This window comes from Parasteatoda tepidariorum, chromosome 2, assembly GCF_982258835.1.
Source record: "Parasteatoda tepidariorum strain Cologne lab strain chromosome 2, Ptep-v5.0, whole genome shotgun sequence".
NCBI lineage: Eukaryota > Metazoa > Arthropoda > Arachnida > Araneae > Theridiidae > Parasteatoda > Parasteatoda tepidariorum.
The window spans coordinates 108,802,927-108,818,879 of NC_141756.1; the positions used below are offsets into that span (position 1 = coordinate 108,802,927).

At 28.1% G+C, this 15,953-nt stretch overlaps 1 protein-coding gene across 4 annotated transcripts in view; it reads left to right on the forward strand.

Moving 5' to 3' along the window:
• Nucleotides 1-663: 663 nt before the first annotated feature.
• The window catches only part of LOC147816022 (uncharacterized), a 56,592-nt gene continuing 41,302 nt past the window's right edge, over nucleotides 664-15,953 (forward strand). For 3 of the 4 annotated variants that reach the window (XR_015431601.1, XM_087158019.1, XM_087158021.1), the window contains exons 1-4: nucleotides 664-1,010; nucleotides 1,939-2,128; nucleotides 7,522-7,640; nucleotides 8,670-8,842. The gene's annotated coding sequence lies outside the window, so the exon portion shown is untranslated. Of the gene's footprint in view, nucleotides 1,011-1,938; nucleotides 2,129-7,258; nucleotides 7,429-7,521; nucleotides 7,641-8,669; nucleotides 8,843-15,953 lie in introns of all 4 variants that reach the window. The other variant, XM_087158020.1, reaches the window with a different exon arrangement.

The following is a 15,953-nucleotide window of genomic DNA, read 5'->3' on the forward strand; positions in this document are numbered from 1 at the left end:
TTCAAAATTGTGATGGCATGTCTTTGGATCATCGGATGTTTCCCAGCCGTCGCCGATCGTAAATGAACTACAACTACAGCATTGAAATTTGACTTATTTTTTTTTTTTTTTTTTTTTTTTTTTTTTTTTAATTGTCCCGCAGTGGACTGATCGTTAAGACACGGTTCCCAGCAGATCACCGAAGTCAAGCATCACTGGCTGCGGTCAGTGTGCGGGTGGGTGACCACTTGGATCAGTCTGCGTAGGGACCGAGGGTGTGCGGTATTGGTCCTCGTTAAACTGTGCTACCGTAAAGTGCTCGACTTCGCGCGCAGGTCGTCGGGCTACCGAAGCGGGGGTGCCATCCACTCCGCAGAGGATCAAAATTGTGATGGCATGTCTTCGGATCATCCTCCGGGATGTTTCCCAGACCGTCGCCAATAGCCCATTGTGCAGCTCTAGTGCGACGTAAATTAACAACAACAACAACAACAATATTTTTTTAATTTAGTAAAATATATATATATATATATATATATATATATATATATATATATATATATATATATATATATATATATATATATATATAACGTAGTTTTTCGGGCTACAAAATGTTCGAATCCGCTACTTTTGAAGCTCACATTCGCTAATTTTTAATCTTAAGTTCTGGCAACACTGCGCGCATCGTTGAATTTGATTGGTTAACAAATTCAAGGCTTAGGCGAAGCGCTGTTATTGGAAATCTTAAATTAGTTCTTAATAGTCGTTCTGTCTGTGCATCTGTCTTTATTTCTAGGCAGATATATTAATTTTATTTTAGTAAATACAGTAGAATATCACATCCGTTATTTTAAATAAAGTGTTTTTATTTACAATTTTATGTATTTACTATTAGTATTTCTCAGTTACTGCTGCCATAATGAAGCAATTCATGAAATCTTTAAATTAAAAAGCACTCTTTTTATTGCTTAATTATAGTATTGACCATTTTATTTCAGTAACAAATTGACTTTTTGTTATTGGATGAAGTTAGTTCATAAGCTTAACTTTGCAAATCTACTATTTGAAATGTCTGTTGTTTCTTGTGTTTTATTTACTTTCCTATATACTACTATGATCAGCGGTGGTCTAAATTGAGTTTTAAAACTGTTTACATTTTCAAATATAATAAAATGTTTTAATTTTCCGGTAATTTTACAACACTCAAATTTAAAGAATACTTATTTATAGTTTAGCTACATAGAATTAACCATTTAATTTGAATAACATGTAAGCTTTCTGTTAGTTGCTTTGGTTTCACATTGCAATTTGTAATTTTTGTTACTTCTTTTGTTTTTTATTCTTTCTATCTACTAATTTGCTGACCCTTGGCCTAAATTAAATTTTAATATAGCTTTCATTGTGAAATATATTAAAATGCAATAGGTATTTCATGATTTTATTTTAAGGGTAATTATTTTTGAGCTCAGTTTAACCATTTATTATACTAGTAAATATTTTATGCATTTCTATATTGATTTTCTTAAAAGATATAAAATGTAATAATTTTCATTTTTAAATTTTTCTAAAATGTAGGTGTAATATCAGTAGTATATTATATTTAAAATTTCGTTTAAGTATTCATACTTAACATATGATTATAAAAATTTCTATGCTATTAGTAGTTGTGAATTAAATTTGTGATTTGGAGTTGTGTACCTGTTATATTTAGTTGTATTAATTAAAATTCATTATATTTGAATAATTCTTTAGATCATAATTTTTTGAAAAAAAGTCTTTATATTGTTTATGTAAAATATTAAAGGATTACAGCTGTTTTAAGCCGTATTTTAGTTATCACATATTTGAAAAAGATTTATTATAGCTTGAAAATCTTTATTACAATCTATATTATCAATTAGATCGTAATTATAAGATGTTTTAAAAAAAGTTGTTTTAATTTTGATATTTCTCTAGGAAAAAGTGTTACTCGGAAGTAAAAAAACATATATATTCTTGGGCAATGGGAAGATTTCCCTATCATGATCTGTAGCTGAATAATCTCCAAATATTTGCAACTTCCGGGCAGTGGTTTACAAGGTACTGGACACATTACAGACGAGGACCAACTTGAAGGATATATATCTCATGACCTCCAATCAAGCTTGTATATCTTTTTTTCTTTAAATTGAGATTTTAAAATCTATTAAATGCATTGGCAATTGCAGTTTGCACGACAGGTTTTTGTGATATGGAAAAATTCCTGGAGAGATTTCATTTACTATCCAGGGTTTTAGTTTTTGCATCAAAAGCTGGTTTTGACACGACATGTCAAAAACCTGTCGAAAAGTATAATAAACTGTTTGTCGAAATGTGGCAAAAACTTATAAAAACCAGTGACATGTTTCTTTTTTGTCATTAAAGATATTTTCAGGGTGGCCACCCACCTGGAAAACCTTGAAAACCTGGAATTATCAGGGAATTTTTTTTATACTGGAAAAAACCTGGAAAAATCAGGGAAATATGGATAAAAACCTGGAAAACCTGGAAATTTTAAAGAAAAGCTGGAAATTTTTTCTTATATATTTTTTTAATTTCACTAATTTAAATTATTTGCTACTTTTCTTAATTTAAATTGTTTCATCCATTATACCCACCTTTTTTGGACGGAAATGTATCTCCTAACAGTTAAAATATCATTAATTTACTTTGCTTTCATCAAAATTTGCTCCGTTATAACCCTGTTAAACTAGAATACAACATAAAATTCTCCCATGCAAATGTAGAAACCTTTGATCTCTATGCAGACTGTGCAATTTAGGAAAGGCAAAGATTATGGTGGATGTGGAAGACGGGGTTAGGATTCGGTTTTTAAATTCTGTCCGTGTTGACACAATGACTCAAGTTTGTTTGCAATTGAGAGTGGTAATTTTTTTCTATTTTGACAAAATGAGTCAAAATGTTTTTGTATTTTTAACTTTATTAAATTCTCTAAAAATTAGTTGGTTATAATTTAATAATAATAGATTTTATATTGCACTCCTTTTCTGAAAGCTTTTGAACTCCCATTCAAAGAAATCTGTAAATTATTTTTTCTCAGCAAACCAACCAATCACACATTTCCCCCCATCACTAACAGCAATGTTTGTCGACAAATTGTTACAATTCTATCATTAATGTTAATTTTTTTTATTTCATTTTAACCTTTTATAGTATATTTTTATTTTGAAAAAAGTTTTTTTTTTAGAACTAAGTATATATTAATATCAAATTTTATGGTTTTGTTGGTAAATATTAGTTTTTTGATTCAAAATTCAAATTGTATAGTTATCACAATATCGAAAGTTCGTAAATGTTGCTTGCATACCAGAGATGATATTTCAAAACTGTTCCTCTTTTTACCTAAAAAAGCTGACAATGACTAAGGAATATATAGGAAACATATTAAATGATGTATATACATAAAATATAATTTTTTTTATTCATGTGTGTTTAGTCAGGAGTAGGAAAACGAAACTTAGTGTTTTAGTTTTGCACTGTACAAGATTCCAGTTGTTCAAACAAAAACAATTAACTATGCTAAACTAAAAAAATGTGTGTTTAGATTTTAATTCTTTAAATGTTTTAATTTCAAATAAGAAAAAAAATCAAAAAAGTATAAATTTTAAGGAATTTTATCTATTTTTTTTTCTTCTATAGAGTATAGAACTTAAAATTAGACAATTTTACATTTCTGACATTTATTTTTTTATACTGAATCTCTTAAAATAAAAATGCTATTTTAAAATACCATTATTTAAAAATTTGACTTGAGATATTGGTTTAAGGAAAATATGATCAGTGAATTTTATAAAAAGCACTGGTAAGATGAAATACAGTATAATGCAGTATACAGTACAGCTTTATATTGAAATGTAATTACAGTGATTCACAAAAGTGTTGATACACTTATGACTTTCAATGAAATAAGACTATCCATTAATTAAAATGAATGTTTCAGAATGTATATTTAATGATAAAAAATGTGTTCTAATTTTATCAAAACTGAAATATTTTAAATGACAATATGAAATATTTTAAAAACAAAGGAAAAGTTTATTTTTAAGGAATCAATCATCAAAAAGTGACAAAAAATTTATCCCACAAAAGTCATCATACACTTTTAAAGAAAAAACTCAGTCTATTAGTAAATCTAATTTTTCGTTAAATTAACATTTAGTGGAGTTTCCTTTAGCATCTACAATAGCTTTTAAAGGTTGAAACTACGTGTAACTAGTTTTTTTTTTGTCAGGTGAAATTCATGCAGAATATTTTTTTAAAATTTTTACAGAAACTTTTACAACACTCAATTGCAAATTTATGAATTTTTCCAGAAAATTTATAATTTTAATCTCTGATATGAAGTCCTTCTTTTAAGCATTTTATCACATATTACACAGTTCAATTGAATACAGTAAACTAATTTAACATATTTATTACTGATTTAACTCTTATGAAGACAAATAATCGAATTTGGTCTATTTTATTACGACCACAAGTCATTTTTAAATGATGAAATAAAATATTACGGAGTTAGCAAGCAAAAATTAAAATATAATTATGCTATTATAGGTTTGATACTAAATTGCTAATAAAGAAATAAAAAATTTAATGAAAAATAATTAAATAAAAAAAAGCAGTTGATGATAATTTTAATTCTGAGATCCAAAACATTTAAATGTACGATGACTTTTGTGGAGTAACATTTTTGTTACTATTTGATTAAAAAATCAACTTTTGCTTTGTTTTTAAAATATTCCGTGCAGTTTTGCTAAGAATAAATTATACATCTTATTATTATCAAATACCCATTGTGAAATACTAATTTTAATTATTGAATTTTTATTTCCTATTTCAATATAAGTTATAAGTGAGTGAGCACTTTTGGGGGTTACTGTAATTATTAAAAATTATTGATATATCATCACCTGAAACGGTTTTCTTTTCCTTAATGAAAATATATTAAACAATACTTATCCAAGGTTTTATTCTGATTTTGTCATTTTGTAGGTCCACTTTGAGCAAATACTACTTAAAGTAACACATTAAATTCAATAAAAACAATTAAAATTATTCAATAAAAAAATATATTCTGCAAGCTAAACATATTATTTTCTCCACGTCTTAATTTTTTAAAATCTAATTTTGTACCAGAACATTAAAAAATAATAAAAAAATATCTTGTAAAAAAATAAATTTTTTTTCAAGATATGTTTAAAAAAATGACATTTTGAATAAGATATTTTATAATGCAGACACTTTTCTTGTACACATCCTACACTTTATAAGAAAAAAGGAAAAAAACACAAACCTGGAAATTTTAAGATTTTTACCTGGAAAACCTGGAAAAATCAGGGAAATTTGAAATCTGTTTTGAGTGGCCACCCTGATTTTATTAAACATCCATCTACATAATTATTTCAATCATGCATAATATTTGCATTTTAATTACTAATATAATTATTATTCATAATATACATCATATATTAAAAGTGTATCTAAAATAATTTATTTGCTTTCTTAATGACTAATGTATTATTTATATTTTAAGGTTATTATGTTCGATATATTATAACTGTTAAGTTTACATTACAGATAATTACTATTGTTCTAATTGTTGAGTTGGTAGTTGTTATTCGTCTGAATATTGATGGTACAATTTAGACAGATTTCTTAGCTTAATTAAAACTAAAGTTGTCACTAATAATTGTATAATCTTAACCTGTGAATTTTTTTTTTGTAATTCACATTATTTGTTTTTCATACTTATGTGTGCAGCGTGAAAAAAATAAGCAGACCACCCAGGATGATTTTTGATCTAATGACCAGATCTTCACATTCTCTGACTCAGTCCTAATGGTTTGAAAGGGTGATTTCAAATATGGCAATTAATTAGTGCAGATGACATTTTAAGGTACAAAATCAGATGGATTAAGGTATCTGATTCCCAAAATATTCTGAAGAATTAGGATTTCTGACCCACAATCGTGGAAAAGGTCCCAATAGTTTGGTCAGGAGAGTAGTCCAAAATTTGTACCCCTTGATGTTAAGTTTTATATTTCATCATATCTGAAGAACTTTTTAGTTGAATTGAAAATTTTTTGCCCACAATTATTAAAATGGTTTATCCAACGATAATTCGATGCCAAAAATTAACTTGCATGTTTTATTTAGCAATAATAATCTAAAAAATTTTATACTGTAAAGTGCACAATTATATATATTTTGCGGAATAATTTTGCTATGTAATCATTATATCATTTACTCGTATAAATCGATTAATTTTTTTCAATCAATTGGTTAAAGTGCTTTATCAAGTTGATAACAATATTTAGTACAGTTATTAAAATAAATATCCCAATACTCCGGTGATTTCACTAGCTTTGATGGAACTGCAGATCTTTAGGAGCCTGTAATTCTAAATTTCTGTTTTTTTTTTTTTTTTTTTTTTTTTTTTTTGTAAAAGCAGGTCTCTATTTGAAATTATTTAAATATCTCTATTTTAAGAATCTGCATAAAATGTAAAAATTTGAAAAACTGTGATTTGCAACTAATTCCGTAATAGTTCAACTAAGAATTTTAACAAGAAGCGCTTTGCTAAGCATAAGATAAAACTAAATCTGTCCATTGCTTGTATGCAAAATAATTTAAAAATGAGTGTATAATATTTGGTAGCTTCAGCATAACTTAATATGAAAATATTGTATTCACACAAATTTAATCAAATAGATTATTTGCAATAAATTTTAGTTATCATATAGGTAATTCAAATGAAATATACTACTAATAAACTGCAGTAGATTTGAAGTGAAAATTAAAAATTTGACTGTAGCAACTGTTACATCTGTTAAACTCTGACTTATTTTATTAGATCTGTGGGGAGGAAACAAAATTTACTTCTATTTTTTTTATTTCATAACTTTATTTATTATACTTCGTATATTTCAGTGACTGCACTTTGTGCAGGAAAAAAAATCATAATTTTTTTCAATTTCTATATATTTTTCTAGTAGTAAATTAGATAAATTGCAATTTTGCAAATTCTTAGTCATAATTATTCAATATTTATTATTGATAATCAATCATCCTCTTCACCAAAACTTATGATTGTCGACAGTGATTGTCAAAACTAAAAGGGGGGTTAATGTCAGAACAATTGAACATCATAGTTGATCACTTGTTATTTTCTATGTTTATTTATTTATAATTACTTCACATTCATATTAGCTAATAATTATTTTCTTACCTAAAATTTTAGGTTTCTGATATGAGTGTTAAAACTGTGGTTAAATCTGGATAAAACAGTCAATTGTCTAATGCGTGCCAACTTTGACTTTAGCGTTTTCTCCACTGCGAATAAACCTTGTCCTCTTTGCTTCAATTTTGATTCTTTTCCCCAGGCATGAAAATTTACTTCATTTCAATGAAGTAAGTTGTCATGTCTTTACTCGAAAACATTGTCATATACTTTTCTATGGATGTTTAGTTGAAATTTTATAACATTTTTCTATTCTCTTTCAGAGCATATTCTCAGTTAAATAGTTTGAAATGACTTTTTTTAAAGTGCACTGGATGATGAACAGAGGTTCTATATCTATTTATCCTTTTGGTATTGGTGGACAAGAGGGTACGAAAACAAGGTATTTTTCAGTTAGCTAGGCGCAAGAAATTTTATTATTTTATTTAATTTTTATGTGTTAAAAAAAAGTTGGAAGTCTACATTTTTCATCAAAAATATTTGTTTATGCAGGTGTAATTATTTCTTATTTTTTTGCTGTTTACTTATATTTTGTGGCTTTTTTTTTAAAAAATAATATTTACTTTGTAAGAGGAAGATATAATAATTTGTATTTATTAAACATTTCTATGTTTAAAATTTTTCTTTTAAATTGTAGTTTTTGACTAAGTATTGTAAAATAATAAACATTTCATTCAAATTATTTGTTGATGAAATTATTTTATCTAAAGTCTGTTTATTTTTATAGATTAGTTTTTAGCTTTCACATACAATTTATTTAATGTTTCTTTTGCTTTTGTTACATTGCTTCAGCCAAAATTTTTTAAATTTTTGCAAAAATTAATGATCAATTTAATAATTTATGCTTGCCATTTTAAAGTGTTTATAATATTTTTCTCAATGTTTTCTGTCTATTAAGTAAATAATTCTATTGTGTATTAAGTGCAAAATTTGCATGAAATACAAAATATTTTCAAGACAAAATCTACCGTCCTTTTTTTTTAAACTCTTAATTATTAAAGATTGTTACTAATTGAAGATAATCTCAATTCACATTTCAATTTTATAACTGATTTCTTGTATAGCCAGGCATGAGATTTATTTGACTTGTCCCCGGACAAAATTTCAAACTTTTTAAACTTTAGAATTCAATAGAAAATTTTTTTCATTATTATTTTGCTAATTCCTAATATTTCGACAAATTTGGCACCCATGCATATCATTTGGGTGACATTTGTAGAACATTTTACGAAGATTGTTGCCATATTGGCATAAACCTTATAAATTTTAATCAAGTTCGTTGCAGTATTTAGTTCTTATGATACCGATCTATTTAATCAATCCAAAAAGTTAGAAATTTCAAACTGTTGATAGTTTCCCATAACATATATTTATTTTATTATATATTTTATTAATAATATTTTATTTTTAGGATTAAATGGGCCTTAATAGACTTCATCCTAATGGCTGTGATAACGATGGGGCTTCATAGCTATTGTTTTGCATAGCTGCAAATGCACTGAGAGTCCCGCAGTGAACTGACTGATCATCAAGATCTCAATAGAACACTGAAGTCAAGCATCACTGGCTGCGGTCAGTGTGCGGGTGAGTAACCTCTTTGATCAGCATGCAAAGGGACCGAGAGTGTGCTGTATCGGTCCTTGTTAAACTGTTTTAAGCAAAGTGATTGACTTCGCATGTCATCAGGCTACCGAAGCAGAGGTCATCCCCTCTCCAGAGGATGAAAAATGGTGATGGCATGTCTTCGGATCATCCTCTGCGATGTTTCCCAGATTGTCGCTAATATCCCATAGTTCAGATCTAGTGGGACGTAAACCAACATCAACGGAGACTCACAGATGTTCTGTATTTTAAAAAATTTAATTTAGAACTACCTATGTATAATCATTTGTGTGGATCAGCTCTTCTTTGTCGCTTTGTTTTCGCTCTCACTTTTATGTCATTAATTTATGTAAATGCCATCTTTAATGTAAATTTAACTTCCTATGTTTGCTTTAAAATTAAGTTATTTTAAATGACCTCGGCACATAGTGATTTATTATTTAGCTACCTCTGAGTGTACATTTTTTTTTACTCTTAAGTTTATATTTTTTTTAATTACCCGTATATATTTTATTTACCTGTCCACAGTAAATTTTCATTTCAAGATCATTTAAAAAAAAAGATCATTTAAAAAAAATAATAAAATTCTGTTTTCAGTTGTTTAATAGCAATTTGTTTTGTTCATTAGTATATTTCCCTTAATTTCTTTCATGAATTATAGTTTGTCCGTTTAAAACAAGATCAAAACCAAAAAAAAAATTTTTTTTTAAAAAGATAAAGCCTGGTTTTCTTATAATTTTTTTTAATTTTAATAAACATCTTTTTCAATAAATTTTCTGCTATTTATGTGAATGTTTTCAGTTTGAATATTGAGAAATAAAATAGAAATTCTCACATTTGTTGCAATTTTGAGTTTAATTGATAATTGGAATTCACCTGTTTGAAATAGACATAAATCTGCAATTTTTAATTGCTTATGTAAAATTAATTCCCCCCCCCCCCGAAAAAAAGCCTGTGTAAAAGAAATTAATGCAATCAATTTTTAGATAAAGTCATAACTCTTAAAATGTTTAAAATAAAATAGATTGTTAGTTATTCCCTGTTATGTTAGTTTTTTTGTATTAGTTAAATTGTGTGAATTAAAGACTGAAAGACTTAAAGTTTTTCAAACTTTATTTTTACAAACTTGTAAAAGATACATTTTTGCTGCAGTCAAAGGTATAAACAGGAATGAATTACTTTTCTAAATTTTATTTTAACAGTTTAATTTCAGAATTATTTTTTATTATTTAGGTGAACAAATTTGTATTGTATTTATGCAGTATGCTTATATTTATTATTATAATATTTAAAATTGCTATTTTTATACTTTATTTTTAAAAAAAAGTGAGAAATTTTTTAAAATATTTTTAATTTTAATTTTTTTTGTTGTTGTTTATGCTGAAATATAACAATAAGAACATTGTTACATTTAAAGCTAATGACCAAAAAGTAAATTTTTTTTTTTGTGTGTGTGTTTTAGAACCATTAAGGCTGAAATATACTTTTACAATTTTAAATGTTTGTAATTATGTAGCCCATTTATCAATTTTATTATTTTCATCATTTTAATTATATTATTTAGTTGAAATATTACATTGTCTTGTTTCTCCCATGATGCTGCATTTTAAAATTGCATTGATTTCACATTTCCTTGATCACATTGATTCAAAGCAACCAGGTTGTATAATTTTTATTTGACCTATATCAGTTCTTAAAAGCATGTCTAAGCAATAACAAAAATTATCTAAAGACGACTGTTATAACTATAAACTTATGCTCACAGTAATTTGGTTTATATGTGTTATTAGTATTCATTATCTGTACAAAATTTTTTGTTGCTTAATAATTTAAAAAATATGCCGCGACAAATTTCTTTTAAAAAAAAAATATTACCAAGATGATAGACATAATAAAATAAAAATCTTAAAATTAATCAATATTCATATTTTTCTTTACAACAAAACTTGTATAATCATTCATTGATTCAGTTAGATTTTGAGAACTATGGGTCTCTAAGACTTAGAAAGTCTGCTGTTAAAGAAAATTGTTACATATGTTTGAGAAATCAAGGCTGATTAAGATTGGTCAAACACCTGCATCTAGGAAAAACTGTGTAATATGATGCTGAAAATTATTCTAATTTTCTCGTTAAGCTATTTAATTAAATAGCTTAATTAATTAAATATTTAAAGTTTTGTCTACCATCTCAGATAAAAATATTTTAGTGGATCTGTTAATAACCATTTCTTTTTAAAAACTAATTCCAATTTCTCAACATTACTTTTGTTGAAGAAAAAAAATAGTTACCTCAAAAGTCCTTGAAAATCATTAAATAGGGAGTAAAGGTTACTGAAATTTTTCGCGACTGGTATACAGGGTTTAAAAAGCTATTTTTTTCTTCATAACAACCCAAAAACCAGGTGTTTTTTTATTTTTTTTATTTTAAACGAAAGGTTAAATAGTATTTTATATCTAAATGTTATCTTAGTAATGTGTGAATATGTATATATATTGTGACGAATTTTAATGTAAAGGAGAATGAGATATTCAAGAAAATGTATTTTTTCAAATAAGAAATATTTAATAACAGATTGATGAAAAAAAATAAAATTGATAAATGTGTTACATAAATATATACACACATATTATAGTAAAGATGGGTTTTAGTTTTGACCGTTAGAAAAACAAAGAGTTATTTACTTTTGTGTCATTGATTTTAACATAATTGAGCTTTAAATATAACAATGTTCTTATTGACATATTGCAAAATTATGAAACATTTACTTAAAAAATATTTTAAATGAATTTTAAAATAATGAATGTAAGCATAAAATTCAAATTTGTATACAATTCAAATTTGTTTATCTAAGTAGCAGAAAACAATATGAAATTGAACTGAAAAAATAAAATTTAGAAAAGTACCTTATTCTTGTTTATACTTTTGTTAGAACAAGAATTACTTTTGAATTAGTTATGGTCTAATTTATTTTAAGCATTTTTACAAAACCTCATGTTTTTATTTTAAATTTGCTTACAATACTTTATTTCACATTAGTATTTTTGTGAAAACTCAAATTCTACCTTAACATTTGAAAATTGCAGTTTTGTGTTTATTTAAAATAACGGAATTTAACTCAAAATTTCCAAAAAGGTGAGAAAACCATCTTGTCACTTAAACAAATAAAAAAATCAATATGAATACAGGAAACTTTATTTATTAAAAAGATACTTTTAAAAAAATATTCTGACTATGTTTTTTTCTTTTAAATCATTTGGTTTAAACGGCATTGTTTTTAACCAGCTAAGTCTGCTAAAGAGGTGATTGTGCTCCGGAAAAATACCGGATTTTTCGCCAACAACACTCCTGAAGTTTCTGGAAATCCTAGGTCCATCAAGAAATCATCGATCACGTGTAAAAATTCTTGTCTATTTTATTTAAAAATATTAGAACTAGAATTTATACTTGGCATCTTTCATTTGTAAATATTTTTTCTGACAGAATAATAAATGTGATTAGAGATTAAAGTAAACTTATACATAATTATTCATTTAAATTATGCTGTAAATAATTTATTTAGAATTTAATGTTTTGAAAATATAAATGATTTAACTTTATAAAGACATTAATTTTTTGAAATGCGTCATTAATGATTTTAATAAGAAATTTTCAGGATTTTTGAGCAGGGTTCGTTGATTTAAATCAGCTTGATTTAAATTACGATTTAAATCATGATTAAAATCAAATGATTTTTTTAAAAAAATCATTGATTTAAATCAACTAATTTATATATATATATTATATTGATTTTAAAAGTTAAAAAACAGTGCTTTAAATATTGATACTTTTATTATTTTCTTTTCTTAGTTTTAAAATTTATTTTAAATAAATTGCTGCATTAATTAATTTTAGTTAACGAAATTACTTTCTTTCTTGGTGTGTGTGTCAGGGTCACGTGATGTAATAACACGCATTTTCTGATGTTGCGAGCTAAAAGCTTGATATTATAGATATGATCATTTTTTTTTTTGTTTTGGTTTTTGAAGAATGGATGGAAAAGAATAATAAAATGGTGAATTAGTTTTTGTAGAATTTTGCGTTATTTCTTTTGTAAAAGGTTACGACTGACAAATGTGCGGGGAAACCCCAATGGATTTCGAAATAAAAGATTGGTAGTTGTTTGTTCTATGAATTTCAAGTTGTTTGATGGAAGATAGTGAGTTATTTAGATTGTCTTGAAATTGGTTTAGGAAGTGGCATTTTTTTTTTGTAAGAAGGTGCAGTTTAGAAAGTAGTAGGTGAAAAATGGCATTTTTAGGAAGAGCTTTAAAAGTAGATTTGAAGTGTTTGGCGGAAGAGTTAGGAGAAACGGCAACGGAAGACATGAGAGTTACCGAATTAAAGAAGATTATGTTGGCAAGTACGGAGTACGAAGAGGAGTTTGTGAAGGAATTATTAAAAAGAATAGTTAGTGGAAGAGAAGAAATAAAGCGCCAACAAAAAGAAGATGAAATTAGGCGACAAGAATATGAAATTAAGCAACAGGAAAGGGAAGACGAATTAAAGCGGCGAGAACAGGAAAGGGAAGATGAATTAAAGAGGCGAGAACAGGAAAGGGAAGGTGAATTAAAGCGGCGAGAACAGGAAAGGGAAGATGAATTAAAGCGGCAAGAAAAGGAATATGAATTGGAGAGGTTGAAGATAGAAGCTTCATTGGTACATACTGGTACTATAGGAGAGACGAGCAGCTCTCGAAATGAAGAAACAAGAGAACATGTATCTGGTGGATTGCAAAAATTAATGCGTACTTTTGATCCAAAAGAAGGTGATATAAGTTTTTATCTAATATTGTTTGAAAGACAAGCACGAAGAGTCCATATAAAAGAAGAAGATTGGGTAACGCATCTTGTTGGAGTATTGCCTCTAGAAATGGCGAATTTAATTGCAAGGGAGCCTGAAGAAAAAGCAAATGATTATAAACATGTAAAATGTATGTTATTGAAAAGGTTTAAATTGAGCCCAGAAGCATTTAAAATAAAGTTTAAGAGACATTGTAAAGCGGCTGAGAGCACTTGGCGAGATTTTGGATTTGAATTGGCGAACTATTTTAACGAATGGGTTTCGGGACTAAAAATTAATGATTTCGACAGCCTGAAACAACTTGTCATTGTCGAACAGATAAAAGAACGAGTACCTGGAGACATACAAAATCATTTTATTGATGAGTGGAGTAGAATTTGCTCAGTTGACACACTTGCTGAGAAGTTAGATGAGTACGAGAATGCAAGGAAATATAACCAAACTACTAAATTCATTGCTTCTCAACCATATAGGAACTTATACCGGGAAAAACCAAACATGGTTAGTAGAAGATATCATACATTTGGTGAAGGATATAAACATGAGCATAACAACCATGGCAGAATTGATAAGCGGAGTTCTTCCCAAAATCCAGTCACATGTTTTAATTGTGGACGAGTAGGACACTTGGCACGATTTTGTCGAGATAATAAAGAGAGGAGAAGAAACATTGAAGGCAAAGTGGCCGAGGTTCAAGTATCGGAAGGGCAAGTATCCGAAGTTAAGGTACTCAGAAATGGAAATATCGAAAGCAAAGTAGTCACTGCAAGATTTAATGGTGAAGTCATGATAGGAAACAAAAAATGTAAAGGCGTTCAACCAAAAATAGCTGCCCTTAAGAAAGTTAGAATTTCATATAATGGAAATGAATACGAAGCTGTAGTAGATTCTGGTGCACAAATAAGTGTATTTAAAAACGATATAGTGGGTAAGGAAGTGGATTACAAAGGACATATAATACTACAACCTGCGTTTGGCGAAAGTCTAAAAGCTGAATTAAAAGAAGTGGAAATCGCTTTGGTAACGGAAGGATATATTACGCCTATAATTAAAACGATGATAGCAGCCGTCAATGGGTTAAATGCTGACATTTTGTTGGATGCTGAAACTTATGAGGCATTATTAGAACAAAAAAGAGTATACAATCCCAGTTTTACTGCTGCTATGAAGCTAAGATCAGATTCCCGAAAGGAGCAGTTATATATGAGTGCAAGTGACGGAGAAGAGCAGCAGGAGCCAACAGTAGGTGAATGCGGTGATAAAAAGAATGGAAATGAAACCGAACGATTCAAGATACAACAACAAAGTTGCGATACTCTCCAAGAAGCATGGAAATTGGGGAAGCAAAATAAAGGAGGGTATGTGATACAAAATAATATACTATGCCATGAAGAGCTGTTGGACGGGAATAGAATACAACAATTAGTAATTCCCGAAATTAGAAAAGGTAAAATACTAGAAATTGCCCACGAGTCAGTATTCGGAGCACATCTAGGAGCTCGTAAAACAATTCAAAGAATTAAATTTTCCTTTTATTGGCCAGGGATGGTCAAGGAAATTAAAGCTTATTGTAGCTCATGTCATGGGTGCCAAGGTAGAAGAGTTGTTCGTTCAGTAGACAAAATTCCGATCACACCTGTGTCACGTCCTGAACTTCCATTCCAAGTGGTGAACGTAGATCTAATTGGTCCTCTAGATCCAGTATCAGCACAAGGACATAAATATATCCTTTGTTTGATGGACCAACATTCAAGATGGCCTGAAGCAGTCCCGCTCAAATCGTTAACGGCAAGGAATACATGTGAAGCACTGCTCGAAATATTCTGTAGGACAGGAATTCCAGAAGTAATCGTGGTGGATAATGCGACAAATTTTACGGCAAGTTTAACGCAAGAGTTTTTGAAGGTTTTAGGAGCTTGTCCGCGATTTTCAACGCCATACCATCCGGAAGGGAACGGATTGATTGAAAGATGGAACCAAACTTTCAAAAATATGCTACATCACATTATTAGAGAAGTAGGAAGAAATTGGCATCGACACATACCATTTGTACTATGGGCTTATCGAGAAGTTCCAAATGCAACTACAGGAGTACCACCTTTTCTGCTAATGTACGGGAGAGAACCGAAAGGCCCGTTATCTATATTGAAGTCAATTTGGGCCGGAGATATGTTTTTACCTTTGAATATGAAAGGATCAGCGGAGGAATATTTAAAAGAGTTAAAAGGAAAATTAGAAATAGCAACCGAAAAG